Source organism: Sinocyclocheilus rhinocerous, unplaced genomic scaffold, assembly GCF_001515625.1.
Source record: "Sinocyclocheilus rhinocerous isolate Xijiao unplaced genomic scaffold, SAMN03320098_v1.1 scaffold119, whole genome shotgun sequence".
Classification (NCBI taxonomy): Eukaryota; Metazoa; Chordata; class Actinopteri; order Cypriniformes; family Cyprinidae; genus Sinocyclocheilus; species Sinocyclocheilus rhinocerous.
Genome location: NW_015654491.1, coordinates 1450214 through 1466739, shown reverse-complemented (window position 1 = coordinate 1466739; position 16526 = coordinate 1450214). Strand labels below are relative to the sequence as shown.

At 35.2% G+C, this 16526-nt stretch overlaps 1 pseudogene; it reads right to left on the bottom strand.

Moving 5' to 3' along the window:
• Positions 1-395: 395 nt before the first annotated feature.
• On the bottom strand, positions 396-10743 carry LOC107717113 (cytosolic phospholipase A2 zeta-like; annotated as a pseudogene).
• Between the last annotated feature and the right edge of the window lie 5783 nt (positions 10744-16526).

Here is a 16526-nt window from a genome sequence, read left to right as displayed (position 1 = left end):
TGAAATGAAATGAAATATAATAAAACAAAGCAGCTTTTAATTAATAAATTAGGTTTAATTGTGTTGCCAAATTAGTGGTCTTAACTAATTAACACTGGTTTTGTTGAAAATTGCTGCCTTAATTTTTTTAGTAAGACTAAAAATAGTGTCAAAGTTACAACCTACAAAGTTACAACAACCAAGTGATGAAGTTCATTGCACTTTGTAGAACACTTTGAATTGAATTGCTGATGAAGAAAATAGTTGAAATGACAGAAATGACTGACTAGTTAAATAGACAGAAACAAAGATGCTGTTTCATTGTATCATAAACAATTTTTTAATAATAGGATTGACAAAACTTCATTAAAAAAAGAAAGAATTTAATTAAGGATGCAGAACAGAGATTTCCTATTCTGAGGTTTACTTCACAGCAATGGTGTTGCAGATCAACGTGCTTCAGTCTTTCGAGTTTTTTGTGATCTTGGTTTTGGTGTTGACGCTGAAATGGTCTTTCTTACCGCGCAGCCTTCTCCTTTTTGCCGGGGCTATCATCACCTGTCTGCCTTTCTCTGTTTCGGTTTAGTGTTTTGTTTAGAGCATTCAAAATGAGGTCTTTGTTGTTTTGGATGTTGTAGGAAGTGAGGTTGATGAGCCTCTGGAAGTCCTCAGGTGTGTAAGTCAGTTTGTGAGTGAGATATGGGGAGGTGTTACTGTTAAATTCAACATCAACCGCTCCCTCCTTCCACTCCTTCTCTCCCTCTCTCTTCACTCCTACACCACACACATACACATGATTCTACATTAGCATTTTTATAATGTACATTCTTGGTTATTTGAGCTGATGTTCTAAATAATGGCAATATCCAATCACAATATACTGCAATTAAACCATTAAAAGTGCTTTAAATGTAGCACAAATATTGTTAAAGTTTTAAGTAAGCTTTGGCTTTTAGAGCTGTTTTGCCATTGTCATGACAGTCTGTGTATTATAAAAATATAAATGGGTTAATACATGCAAGGAAGATAAGACCAGTCATCATTCAATATGCAAAATGTGTAAGAAAGAACACCAGTGACAATTCAGTATGCAAATATTTTTTACAATGCCATCTTCATCAGGTACATTATTTTTTTGAATTTTTTTTTTAAAGTATCCTGAAAAAAATGCATCATGGTTTTCAGAAAAATTCTAAGCAGCACAACTGTCTTTTATTTTATATCTACTGTGAGGCCTGGACGCAGCGTCTGTCAAAAATAGGCGAACGTTCTTAGGATCACAACAAATGACGGCACGTATGGGCCTCCCTCAAGACGTACCATCACAAGAAGAATACACAAATTGTATGAAAAGGAGATTTTAATTTGATTACATTAATGTTTAAGTTGAGATTTACAATAAATATTTTAACTGCTACTATGTAAAGGGAATACTGTTGTAAAAAAGCACCTTATTTGTTTAAAGTGTTTGCAAACCAAATGTTATTGCACTTTTGTTCCTACAGCAGTACTTTTAAAATAAAAGTGCACAATACACTACTTTTGAATTCATTATTGAATTTTGCGCATAACAATGCAATTAATCGCAGAAAAATCATGTGATTAATCGCAAATAAAAATTGTAACCGTTGCCCAGCACTATTTAAAATAAATTATTTTAGAAAAAATGTAAACAATAAATTGTAATATTTTTTCATATTACTATTTTTAATGTATTTTTGATCAAAAATTGCAGCCTTGGTGAGCATAAAAGACTTTCAAAAATTTTTTTTTTTAAATCGGTAAAAAAAAATGGTAGTCTATTTTGTCCATAGTCAAAAATATAGACAAAACCTATATAAAATATATACAATATAAATTTTATATTTATGTGTATTTACTGTACACAATATAAAATTAACATTCTAACCAGAATGTTTGAGGAATATAAATACATTCCTGCTTTACAAGCACTGTAATTCCTATTAGGAATATGGTAGATGGGATGTAAAGAGTGATGGTTGTACTCACCAGGAGACTTGAACTGCTTGAATGAGACATTGACCAAGGGAAAGTGAAGCACTATGGGAACCTCAGGATTCTCTTTATCCTCAAACACATAAACTTCCTTCAGCGGCTCGGACTCCACCTTTTTGAAATCGATCTTTGGAAATGGAATCTTGCGATCAGCGCAGTACTCTTGAGTTTGCTTAATTACCTATTGGGCACAAACAGGCAAAAACATTTTTTTTTATTATTTTGTTTTTTTTTCTCAAAATTTCTTAAGTACCTAATATTTGCATTTCAATCAGTTCTTAAACAATCTTCCAGGTCTCCCACACCTTAAACTGATCTGGTTCCCAGGAGTAGTTTAGAGACAGAATAACATCCACATGTCTGTGAGAGCGAACCACAGGAGGGAATCCTGCATTTACAGAAAATCCAGCATCTACTAAACTCAGCACAGGATCAGCTGGAGTCATGGTGTTAGGAAAGGCGTCTGGGTGTGTGTCTATAGACAGAGCACGAATATTATGGAATACTGCAAACACTATCAGCTATTTAGATGTAAAAAGCCCTGATTATATTTCATGCAATGACAGACATTACCAAATTACATCTACACACATGAAATAACACTAAGTTATAGTCCATATGAAGAGTAAATATAATAAACACAGTGCACACTTGAAATAGTCAGTGGTATAAATAGAGCTCTAGACCTTTCCATGCGATGAAGCCCGTGTTCTTATTGTAGCTGTTGTGCAGGTTGAAGCCTCTCAGGAAGTTGTACATCTGGCTGACAATGGGGCGGCTGGTCATAAAGCCACACAGCATTTTAGCAAAGTCAGTCACAGGGCTGATCAGGTATGTGCCAAGTGCTGTTGGTTTACTATCAGTCTCTTTACAGAAGGAGACAAGAAGACAATTGAGTCATGTCAATATATAATAATGGAAGACTACCATTCAAATGTTCAGGGTTGGTTAGATTTATTTTTTTGAAAGAAGTCTAATGATAATGTAATGCATTTATTTAATCAAAAATACAGTAAAAACAGTAATATTGTGAAATATTGTTACAATTTCATCTTTAACATTGTATTTGAAAATAATGTAAATAATATGTTTTTAAATGTAACATATTCTTGTGAAGGCTACGCTGAATATTCAGCAGCCATTACTCCAGTCTTCAGTGTCACATGATCCTTCAGAAATCATTCCAATATGCTGATTTGCTGCTCAAGAAACCTTTCTTATAATTATTATAAAACTGTTAAGTATACACATAGGAATTAAAATGCATCACAAACTTTCACCTGTGTTACTCACTCCTCCAACCCAAGGCATCCAAGAAGGGGTGACTCCTGTGGCAATACTCCAGATATCTGTCAGATTTATAGAGAAAATGCTGCTCCACATTCCTTCATAAACACACACACAGATTTGAGTTATTAATGTGACTGGTTACAGTTTACATCATTTGCTTACAGCACAGGATCAGGTTCAGATACAGATGTAGACTCCCCCTACTGGTCAAAATCAGCAAAAATTGTTTTTGTTTTTTTTAGATGCTGAGCGCAACAATCCATTTCTTCTTCTGTTACTTATGGCCTTCAGTTTTTATTCTGTTCCATGTCTTTATTATGTGCATGAACTCAAACACATACACTCAAACTCACCCACAAGAAAAGACAACCCAGTTTCAGGGAGTTTCTTGACCATGTGACCGAGGTAATATTCACTCCCAAAGTTCTGCGCAGGTATAAAGGCACCGTATTTTGGAAATCCAACCTCATATGGGGTGAACTCACACCATTCTAATTAGAAAACAAAGAAACATGAGATTATTGCACTTTTATTCCCAACATCAAGCTACAATCTTGTCGTTTATCTACTCCTTTCTTAGTGAGCCTATTCTAAAAACGTTCTGTAAGTCTTAGGATGAGAAAATCATTTGCATGATTATATATATATTCATAAGGAGTTGCTGAATAGTCTCTTAAAGCTATTAATATAGCACTTCACAGGAAGCTGATAGCTGAATTTACTCAACAGACATTGCACATCACTCTGGCACTTAAATAAGTTTGAATAATATAAAGGCAGTGAAAAGGATTTGTACTCGACTATTAACAAATATAAAGTGCGCAAGATGCAACAGCTACAATGCAACGTTCATAATTATATATCTAATATAACCAAATTACATTTATTTCAAACATTTTATTAAACATCACAACAGACATGTATGACTCAATTTAGTGCTTTTAAATGACAATTTATATTAATAAAATATTCTTATATAAATAAACATGGATGTATTATATACACAAGTATATTACAAGAACATATGGTAACTTATATTAATTATATTTATTTACAGAATTATATTATCATACCTTAAGCTCCTCTAATAAGCGCGATTCACATGTCTATGTTTAACCATGTTGCAGGTTGTTCCAAATGAATGCATTTTTTCAAGTGGCATGAACTTCAACACAAACAGACTTTTGACTATAAGAAAGTCTGGTTCACTTAGAACGACTTGATTAGACAGAGTTTACAATATGTAAGCTGTCTGACAGATAGGTAAACCAACTAACAGATATGTAAAAGAAAATCAACCATAATTTGATGATATGAACACTATATTATTGTACATATTATTAACATACTAACTCTTAAAACAAAGCAGAACATACAGTTAACACCCGATGATATCATGTCACCTTGACTCAAATAACGTGTGTGACCAGTATAGCAGGCAGCATCTGCATCCTAAACAAATGATGGTCATTATAGAAAGTGCGCTTAAGCACTATCTGTTTGACACAATTAGTATTAGGAAATTACCGCCCATGGGTTGTTTATGTACATTTCCTTATATGTTTTAGTTTGAGAGAAGCTGAATGGCCATTATATTTTTATTAGTACATACCCGCATCTGTTATACTTTCTGTTTTGCCATTCTTCAGGTTAACAGCTGTGAATATGGGTAGAGGGTTCTGGCTTTCAGACACTGTCCTCTGCATTTCAGATAGAGTACCCATGTGTTTCTATAAAAGGAAAGTATTATATCGTGCACAAAATTTTAATACAGAGCCAAAACTGACAGAAAACACAATTTTTTTTTTACCTTCCCTTGGAAAAGATACTCTAAAGCCAGACCCCACATGTCGATGAGAGACACAAGGAGTCCTTCTTTCTCTCGCTCTTCCATCCTCTGTTTGTATTCCTGTAGCTGCTCTGAGGAAAACATACTGAGCACCTTTTTAGAGAGCTCCTTCTTTACAGACTCCATAGACTTATCAATGCCACCCTTTGACCAGTTAGGGTCTCTATAAAGAGAGCCTAGAGCCCTGAAATACAAAGATTGAACAAAAACATTCTTTTTCCAAATTCTGCAGCAGCAACCATACGTCCAATTGTTCGGTGCAGCAACCATAGAGTCTAATTGTTCATTCAGATGCAACCCATCAAATTATTAATTTTTTACCTAATTGTAATTACTTAAAATCTGTTTGCTGTCTGTCTGATGCATACTGTACTTTCTCAGTCTGACTAGCACACATGGTTTTTATCAGTCATGCTTAAAAATGCATTAAGACTCCTCATTCTCACCAAGTGGCACCTGAAACCCCTGTGATGTAGCTGACTGCATCAAGAAGCTGGATCTTCTGCAGTCCCTTAAGGCTACCATATGTGCTTGTTAACGCTCTGCTCCCACCACCAGAACACACCACAGCCACCACTGGGACCTGAGGAGTCACATCAAACACAGATTCAAATGTTGCTCTATTTGTTATTGGGTATTTGTATTCTATAAAATTCTACTGTACAAATTGTACAGTAGGAAAACATCACAATCTCTTAAATTCTTTGCTGAATATATGGGTTATTTGTGCTTGTGTCTAAAGTACCTTACTGGGCTCAGGTGCAGAGCTGAGATTCAGAGCTTTCTGTAGAGCCTTTGACACGACTTTTTTTCTCTTCACCTGAAAATTCTTTTCTTCCACTGGGATATCAAAATCTAGGCGCACATCCAGCTCTTCATCAGAGCTTCAGAACACACACAAAACCATTTTTATCCTGAGATTAGGATGGATTTGAAATAAAAGCTGGTAAATAGTACTGTAATTTACAATGTTTCATTTTATATTTTCTAATTATCATTTACTATTAAACTACTACTGAGGATAGATATGAATTAATTCAAGATTTGTTACCGATCATCCGTTTTCAGTTGCAGATCAACTTTATTCTTTGGGGGGAAAAAAGAAAGAAAAACAGGTCATTTTAGATAAAATGCAGACATGAATATAATATATGAATATAAATACAGGATTGTTTAATATATTAATTATGAGAAAAGATGGGGAGAAATTTATATTACTCTATTAGTGTACAGTATTATGTGTTACTATATTATCAATAAACCATTTTTGGAGCGTCACATTTAGATTTAATCGATTAATGAATCAATAACTCACCTCTCCCAGAGGCAAAGAGACCGTAATCTGTTGTTTGGATGGTAATGGTTTTAAAGGGATAGAGGTCAATCCAGTGTCTAGAGTGTCTGAAACAGAAGCATCCACTACTACTGTCCCAACCTGGAGAAAAGTATGTTTGTTTAAGCAAACATTTAAAGCCACACTTTCTGTTTGTTTCAGGTGCTTTAAAAATCTACAAGCCCTTATGTGAAGTACTGTATACATACTGTTCCTGTTGCACAAAATATGAAAAATGAGTAAGTAATATAATTTATGTGGTAGTTTTTACAGCAATTTTCAATAAACAAGGTGTGTCAGGAATGATTGTTGGCATGGATGACCTACATTTTCTGGGCTGATAACACTCTCAGAGGTCAGATTGAGTTCAGTTTCCAGGTCTCGGTTGATGTAGTAACGTAACGTTTTCAGGAAGCTAGAGCTTTCCTCAGAATTTGAGATCACGAAATCCTCTTTGTAGGCCCCTTTCAGTTTTAAAACCATGTTCTGCGTTGCTGGAACACACAGAGAATAAGCAAAAAAACACCTAGGCCTAAATCTAGGATTATAATCACTTCTTTGCGGAGTTTATTTTTACACTGCTCGTGTTTTCAAAATTAATTTATAGAATAGAGCAATTTAACATTTTCTTTTCTTTTACAGTTATTTCTGAATACCAATGAATTTCCAGTAGCCATCTAATATCCAAGCATTTGCATGGGAAATGTGGATGAAAATGTCTATTTACCTTCAGTCTTCTTTAGAAGCTTGTCTATCTCCACATTCAGCTCACAAAAAGGACCTGCCTATTTCAAGAGAAAGCATAAAGTTCATATGATAATGGTTTTGTATTTTTGAGTGTTTAGTTAGAGTGGTAAGAGCATGTAGCCTATAGTAAAACTGAAGCTTTTTAAGAAGACACCTTCTTATACTGTACATCAGAAAATCATTATTTTAAATCATCTGACTGTAACCCATGATATATTTAAGAAAGTTGTAGTAAAGGTTCGTACCACCAAAACTCCATTAGAGAAACATGGGCTTGGTGTTTCAGAGCTGCAACACACAGACACACACAAAACAGAAATTAGATCAGATTTATGTGTATGGACAGGCACACTCGACTGTACACTCTTAAAAATAAAGGTGCTTCACGATGCCATAGAAGAACCTTTTTGTCTAAATGGTTCCATAAAGAACCTTTAACACCTGAAGAACCTTTCTGTTTCACAAAAGGTTCTTTGTGGTGAAAGAAGGTTCTTCAGATTACAAAAAGGTAAGAAAGAGATGGTTCTTTAAAGAACCTTTGACTGAATGGTTCTTTGTGGAACCAAAAATGGTTCTTCTATGGCATCGCTTGAAGAACCTTTTGAAGCACCTTTATTTTTAAGAGTGTACAACAGATTCTTGCTTGTATCTATTTTTGCAAATGCTCACTAGAACTGCTAAAGGCAGTCTCACTCACCTCTTAGTGGTCTCAAACTCTACCCACAGTTCATCCTTGGTCTGAGAAAGAAAGTACTAGTCACAAATCAAATATCAAGTGCTTTCAGTCAACTAAGTGTCCATTTTATGTTGTAATATCTGTTTAGATATGAGATCTCTATATAGCACTGACCTTATCATTTATTATAAAGCATTTGGTCTCCTTTTTCCCAGGTGTGAGGTTATTGATGTCAAATAGGATAGTGGCACAATGGTCGTCCCTCATTAATGGATCCTCATCATAGATCAAGATCTCCAGAATGTTCTGTGTATAGAGAACAAAAGTAAGGAGTGAAAGTGTAGCATTGCATTTTTTGGTTCTAATGAGGCATCTAATGACACAAAAACTCGAGTAATTCAATATTTGAGCTCATATTGCACATCTTACTGGAGAGATAAATAAGGGAGGTTAGAAATAGGATATAAAATAATAAAACATTCTAAGATCAGACAAATAATTTAGTGGTTTACCTTGATGTTGCTATGCACCCTGAATGTGAAAGTTTCATTCCATTCAGGTTTCTCGCTATTTGAGATAGTCTTGGTGCGATTTGTACGGGCCGATGCCGTGGGTAAGTTTAGGATGACATAGCAGTCAGATGAAGACACTAAAGAAAAAATTGAGGTGGAGTTGGAAAAGTTAGTGAGTTGGCTGAGATAATTAAACATAGATTTATTTGTATGCATGTACACTCAGAGAGATTACTGTTGTATTAGTTGTCAAACTGTACGGCTGAAGGCTTTTGAAAGCCCAGAAATGCCTTTAAAAATCTGTTAAGTAGGCAAAGGATTATACTTATATCTACTGACACATACTTTGAGATTAGAACAATTATTGCACCCTACTACATAGTGCATTATAGGCATGTGTACCTAGCAGAGCAAGTTCAAGCAACACACATTTTGTTTATCAAAACTGCAAACAGGTTTAGACATGTTTGCTTTAAACTTTACACTTCTGCTAAAAAGACAATTAAAATTTGTAAATGAATATATTTGGCTGATGTTGAGAGGACAAACTGTCTCACCGTAGTCATAGGACTGATGGAACTTCGCATATAAGATTTTGACTGACAAATTCCAGTATGGCTTGACTTCTTTCTGTTGAAAGCAAACAACCAGAAAAAGAAAATGAAGTGGTTGAAAAATAATGTAATTTGATTACGAAAGTGTATGTACAACAAATGATCTATGATCACAAGATCTACACTGTTTACTAACATAGACAGTTAAAACTTACAACTATAGAACTTCAGTTTGTTATAAATAGTGTCTCTATACAAAAATCTCAATTACAATAATTTAAAGAAACCCAAGAGGAAATAGCTAACCTTAAGCATTGTTGAATGTTTGCACAGAGATCTGGATCCATCTGCCTGTGAAACTCAAATGAGAATGCATGTGAATGCCAAAGGTGGTGCATGCACAGCTAGAAAAGCTAGTTATCCTGCTTATAAAGTCACAAGTCAACCTTTTCATCCACAATGCCAGTTTTCATAACACATAAATATTGCTAAGACATGCCAGAACATGACAGAATACTATGGCAGTGAACTGATATGAAGAGAGCATACATTCACTCTGAAGGGGAATTTGACATAAAATTCCTCTTCAATGACATTATTTTTTATTTGATTCTACAAAAACATTGTAAAGCTGTCATCTCTCTCACAATGATTCACCCCGTTTCATTTCTAAACTTATGTAAGTGTTCATATTGCAAAGTTTTGTCATCTCTATTCTTTAATATCCAAAATGATGTCTGATGTTCTGCTTGTATTAAGTTGCATTATTTCAGTCTGGCACATTCACTTGCTGACTTATTTTTCAATAGATTTTAAGTGGATATTCACCCAGATCAATGAATGCAAGGTTGCTCCAGAAGAATATCTTCAGGCTGTCTAGGTCTGTCTGGGAATAACTTGTAAAGTAGCTTGAGTGCTGTTCCTCTTTTTAAGCCTATTTCACAAGGTCATGGCTGCTATCCTATTCAGCTAAAACATTTTCTGACTTGTTAAAATTCACATCCCATTTCTTTGTGATTCTGTAACATGCAAATTTAAATACAAATAGAAAATGAGAATTATATGATCCGTTACACCTATTATTTTGTTATTTTTTAGCATTTGATTGGAAGAACAACCGCTTTTCTTTTTCTTATCCCATAAAAAGACTATTACTTACCTATGAATTACATAACAGTGTCAACACGTTATCATTGCCAGTATTGTCACCGTTTTTTTTTTTTGTGTGTGTGTGCAGGTATCGCCCAAGGTGTACAAAAACAAGTATGTTGCCAGTTGGCGGGGCAAGTACACCTTATTTTAATTCATTGTACAGCAGTACAATGCAAAAGAGGTGCTGTTACAGTCAACCAATTACTGACTCGCCAGTTGTGCAATGACTAATTCCTGTCTTTCTTTTAGGACAGTGTCTAATAGTTCAGTTTGTCTCCACCTGCATTTTGAACATATGACCACATATTCACCCTCCACTCACCTGTCAGGGAAACACACTGGACAGACTGGAAAGTTTTCCAAAACTATTCAAAATACTTTATTAATGGACCTGAATGAAATCACAGGCAGCATGAGCAGAGGATAATGGAGATGGGAGATGAATTGTGAGTAGCCACACATACACACACACTATTAAACATTCACTGAGAGATACTAAACACTTACCTGTTGTCTTGTAGGAAGATCAACAGGAGACTGGAAGGAGGAGAGGAGTAGGAGACTGGAAACAGGGACGAAGAGAGGATCAAGGAGGTAAGTGTTCTTCAGCTGAGTAACAATCCAAACGGATCCAGTCTTCGCCATAGACGAGACCAGACAAGGCCTGTGTGTGTGGAATTTGTAGCCAAAACTGTAAGGTGTGCGCCTACACATGCATTAACTTGAAATGAATTTACTGTAAATAATTACCAGAGTAAATAAAAATGACAACTAGCCTTGTCACTATCATGCGATGTCGTTATGCCAACAGGAGATGGCGTCAGTCGCTTAACTGTAGGGGACTGAGCAAAATGTCACCACAAACACTGTGGAAACACAGTGGCAAATGTGATCAAGGTCTATTTCCGTTCTCCACATTTTTGCAGTTTTAACCTACGTGTTCTCTTTCCTGGCTACTTTTAGATAGCCTACTTCTCAAACTTGTCCAGTGGCTCAATTAACCAACTGCTGAAATATGTCTAGGCATGTTAGCCTACTCACAGTATGTGTTCCCAGCTTTTGATCACGTTCTGCGCTAAAAGAAATCTTAGGAAACACCTGAGATTTCAGTGTGTGTGTGTGTGTGTGCAGTGAAGGTGTCCTAACCAGACTTTGTATTGACTGCATCTATTTGAATCACTCTAGCACTGTCCCATTCATTCACATACAGATCCCCTCGTCCCAAAATGCCACACACCCGCAAATCATCTGCTGTAACAGATTGAGGTCTTTAGGATGCTCCTAATAGAGCTTTGTGGATGAAATCCTGAAACCAAGCTGAAGTTGGACAGTGGAGGGGTAAGGGAGATCTTTATCCTAAAATGCCTAAATGACATTTTATAACTGCAAATTGTCCCACTGGGGGCATAATATTTCTGCATTTGTCAGGAAATGAATTAAATCTATTATTTTTAGTTAACATAACATGCATTTATTGGTGCAAATATCTTGATTTTCTTTGAATAAAGAGAAAAGAAAAGAATTAAATGTTCATGAAAATGTTTACAGTTTCTTTGTTTAGACGATTAAATGTGTTTTTCTTTCGAATAATTTTTTCCTTAGATGGCATAGCTTTTGTGTGCCTTTTGAATTCTTTAAAAACTTTAAATGACTGTACTTTTTAATTTTACAATTTAATTTTACAAGACCATGCTTTGCCTTTTTTAAAGCTTTTGCTGCACATAAAAGAAAACTAAAAACACAAATTCCTCATCTCTTTGCAGCCCAGCTAATTTAATTGAAATTGGAGTGATTGTCTGCGATTTTGTCTCAAAGATGAGCACCATGGCTACAAACACCCCTCCTACTCCACCTGTAATGGCTCTGAAACCGAACATTAGACCCTCACAAAATGTGCTCTGATGAGAAACCTCAGCCTGTGTGCTTAACACTCACACACACACACACACACAGAGAGAGAGAGAGAGAGAGAGAAAGACTCCTGGTCAGACTGACACACTTAGATGAAGCTGAGTTTTTTTTCTGCTGGTATTATATGGTCTATTATGATTTGAAGATGGTTGCTAGCACTGTTTTGAACAGGAGAGCAGAGGCTGAGAGTCGGTATTGATTTGTTAAATCTGAATGAGAGGTTTTAGGTAACAGGATGGAAGAGAAAGAGAGGAAACACTGACAACATGCCCTCCAGAACAATTATCTGAAAATCACTTCCGTTGGAAAACAGCAAGGTCTGTGTCTAATCCTTGCGAACATACAAACCTCTTACGATTTTTGAGACATTGCATGTAAAACCGTGAGAACAATGAATATATGACCTGCCTGAAAGTACCAGACGTCAAATCATTTTTGGTTGATTGATTATATAAATACACACTTTATACACATGCACAATCAGCTATAGCATATTCGATTCAATTTGTTATTTTTTGCAGCATATATAGTATCTTACTGAGATGAGGAAAATATGCTGTATCATATCATTTATATAAATATTATTTTATAAAATATTTCCACTTAAATTTATTTATTTTGTAAATGTAAATGTAAATTGTGTATATACACCGACTACAGTAAGAAAAGTCTGTAGAAACAGGGCCCAGTGTACTGTGTTAATATGAAAGAATTTTCTGTATTGATTTTCACAGGTTTTTACCCATATTTTGAATTACAGAATGGATTTGATGTGTTTTAGCACATGTCCTGGACGAAAATTTTCAGTAACTTTTCCATTTTTCTACTGATTTTTTTGTTGAAGTCTACAGATAGATAGATAGATAGATAGATAGATAGATCTTAGAATGCTGTAAAAATGCTTTAAAAAAACTTTACTGATTAAAATGCACTATACTTTATATCGTCGTACCCAATTTAAAGAGACCCCTTAAAAACACAAAAATGCACTCAACCAGTAATCACAAACACCTCTCCCGAATTCATTCCTTTTAATTCTCTTTGTACTGTTTATCTCTTTTAAATTCCTATGCATTGTCTTTTTGCAAAAAAAAAAAAAAGTTCGTAAATCATAATGCTGTATTTGAATAATCATGACCTGTAAGCGTTATTATGTTGTGGATTCATTGGACATTACAGCCCCTCTCTGGTAGTAGCATGGTATGTTTTGAAACGGTTCCCAGGTTTTGGCTCTACTTGTACTCCATGTACATTTGACACGTTGTAGATGGCAGAAAGAGGTACAAGGAACATTAGCAGAATAAAGGTGCTAGCGATACAGAAGAAAGACTGCTTAGCTCTACTAATGAGCTATTAAGAGCAAGACAGGACTCAAGTCTCTCCCCCTCGGCCTCTTTTACAGCCAAAACACACTTTGTCTGGTAATGGGTGTATTAGCGGAATAAGAATGCACTGGTGTTAGTTGGGGGTGGTGAGTGGGATCTGTGTGTGATGTATGTTTTAGCCTATTACAGTAATATAATTCAATGTTTTTTTGTTGAAACATGGGGATTCCTTTTACTGTATTAGGAATGAGTAGCACCTAGGTTTGGTTGCTTTATTTTTTATATTAGCTCATTTTATTTAATGGGGGCAAAGACACTGACCAGTTAGTTTTGTGATTTAGTTTTACAAACCGATCAATTAGTAATTAGAGAAGCATATCGATACCATATCGGTTTAACAGTCAATATTAGAGTTTTTTTATTTGCCAAAATTTATATTTAGTTGTGCATGCTAATTTTTAATGATTACTTAAAGCAAATCTTTAAAACACTAATAATTTGATAACACTGTTAAATGCCACTTTTTGTACTGTATATAGTTCACTTACAACATTTAAATCTGATATTTCGTGTTTTATTTCATTTACAATTTTTATTGTTATTTTATTTTAGAATATTTTAAAGAAAATGTATTGTTATTTTATTTTAGAATATTTTCAGTAAAATAGTATAGAATTTAATTCATTATGCCGTTTATTGGTTTTCGCTGTAACTTTAAAACTAAACTAAAATAAATTGAAATAAATCAAATAGCAAAACTAAAACCTAATCTTAAAATGTTATTGGTTTATCAGTATAGGCCAGAATTTTAATACTGTTAATCTGTTTTTGTCTGAATTATGATATTAAATAATTCTGAAACTTCATGAATGTTGAATTATAGGAGTCTGGATAGTTCCAGGCATTCATACAGTAAACACCCACAGAGACATTTTATGAAGCAGGTATTCTATATTTGAAAGTGGTGATCAATAGTTCTGGCCTTTTGCCATCATTGTTATGCACACCTGTTTTGTTTTTCCAAAATTCACAGGAGGTTTGCAAAATCTTGGAGTTCTGATAGCTGCGTAACCCACATGCTGCATCGCCCAAACTCAAAAGGAGCGGCACAAAATGTGCCTTTCCCATCTTCAGGTATTGTCATGTCATGCCTTGTTTCTTATTTATCTATTGATATGTCTCACCATCTGTCTTTTTGTCTCTGTCTATGTGTGTTTCCGCCCATCTCGTCTTTGTCCCTCTTCTCTTTTGTCGCTGAAGTGTTTTGTTGTCTCTAAATAAATGAGGTGGGTGAGTTTTGCCATTATGACACTGTAGGCTTTACTTACCCTCTGATGGGAGGCTTTACCAGCAGTGACACAATAGAGACAAACAGAAAGGAAGAGGAAACAGCACTCATTTTGTTCTGGGATCTTCACAGCTTCATTAGGGCATATCTGAATAACCTTCACACAGAAATATGTGGGAAAAATGTATGAAAGCCCAAAAAATGCCATATTGAAAATATTAGCATTTCACAATGTTATGACTTCTTTTGTTAATGACAGAATGGCAAAACTGAAGGTCAGGATGTTAATTTCCAACACAAATCACTAAATTGTTGGGTCTAGTGAGGCTTTAGATGCTATCAATGCAGTTTGATTTCAGATCATGTGTCCCTGAGACCAATGAAAATCCAGTGAAATTTGTCTTTATACTGAACTATTTGCAATATTTATAAGTATCAAAAGGTTGATGAGTAATTTGCATGACTGCAGGGTCAAACATTTCCTGACATGTCAGGTTCAGTGGATCATGTACTTGCTCCAGGTTCGAGTCCGGTCCCATTCTCCTCCCACCACTACACTCTACTTTCCACTCTCGTCAACGTAGTCCATATCAATGACAAAAATATATCTTGACTCCATATAGTGGTTATTTTGTGAAAATCCTAGGTATTTTGAGCAGTAGGATTATAAAAAATATGTGCCAATCTAAAATTAAATTAAGTAGACTATATAAAATTGCAAAATAAATCTATCAGTACTTTTTTACTTAAGTACATAAAAAATCGAGTACTTTTGTACTTTCACTCGAGTAAAATTGAAAAAGGAGTACTTTTACTTTTACTGGAGTAATATTTTATTATACGTATCTGTACTTTTACTCAAGTACTTGATTTGTGTACTTCGTCCACCACTGTATATAGCCTACCTTTAGCTTGTCAGTGGGGCAGTACCCTCAAAGAGACAGCTCTGTGCCTTATCTACCCCTAAACTTGTACCTTAATGGTTGATATTAGTAACTTGAGGGTATATTTCAGTACATTAAGGGCTGATATTAGTAATTTAAGGGTTTAGATTATAAGGATTGATATAAGTAACTTGAATATACATTATCTATACATAATATATTAGTATCTTAACGGTTGATATTTATATATTAAGTGTTCATGTTAATAAATTAACGGTTGATTTTCAGAACTTAAGGATTCATATTTGTACCTTAAGGGTACTAACATTTACACTTAAGTTACAAATGTATCATTTATAACTTAAGGTTACATTTTAGTTCCTATATTTATTACTTAAGTGTACATATTAGTTCCTTAAAAGTTAATATTCATAACATAAGGGTACGTAGTTATATTAGTAACTTAAGAGAGCATATTAGTGTATTAAGCCATGGTAGGAAACCCGCATCCCTAACCTACCATATGTTGTTCTTTTCAGCAGGGTTTATACATGACCAACAGTCTTAAAAAGCAACAGATATTTGAAGATGGCTCTGTACCAAGACAGTTTAGTGTCCCACAGTCTCCGTGCAGGACATCTTCATCTTTTGTCGACCTGGAACGTCTCAGACCACAGCTGGTGCGTGTCCCACCGAACTCTTATTCCCAAGCTCGGCGCAGGATCGCCCCGTTGCCCCTGCGGCTCCTTTTCGTTGCCTCCTCTTACCTTTTCTTTAAAAAATCCCTCCCTCTCATCTATTCTTTAAACAACCTTTCCCTCTCTCCAACAGGCTGCCCCACACACTCACTAAATGAAGTTAGTCCAGCACCCCCCTCCCCATCCTCTTCTGCTCCCTACCAGACACACTCACAGAATTGTTTGTTAATAGTCCAATTAGATAATTGGCATCTTTCACTCCTTTTGCTCTCCATTTCCCATAAAGGACTGAATGGCTTCGGGGGGGGGGGT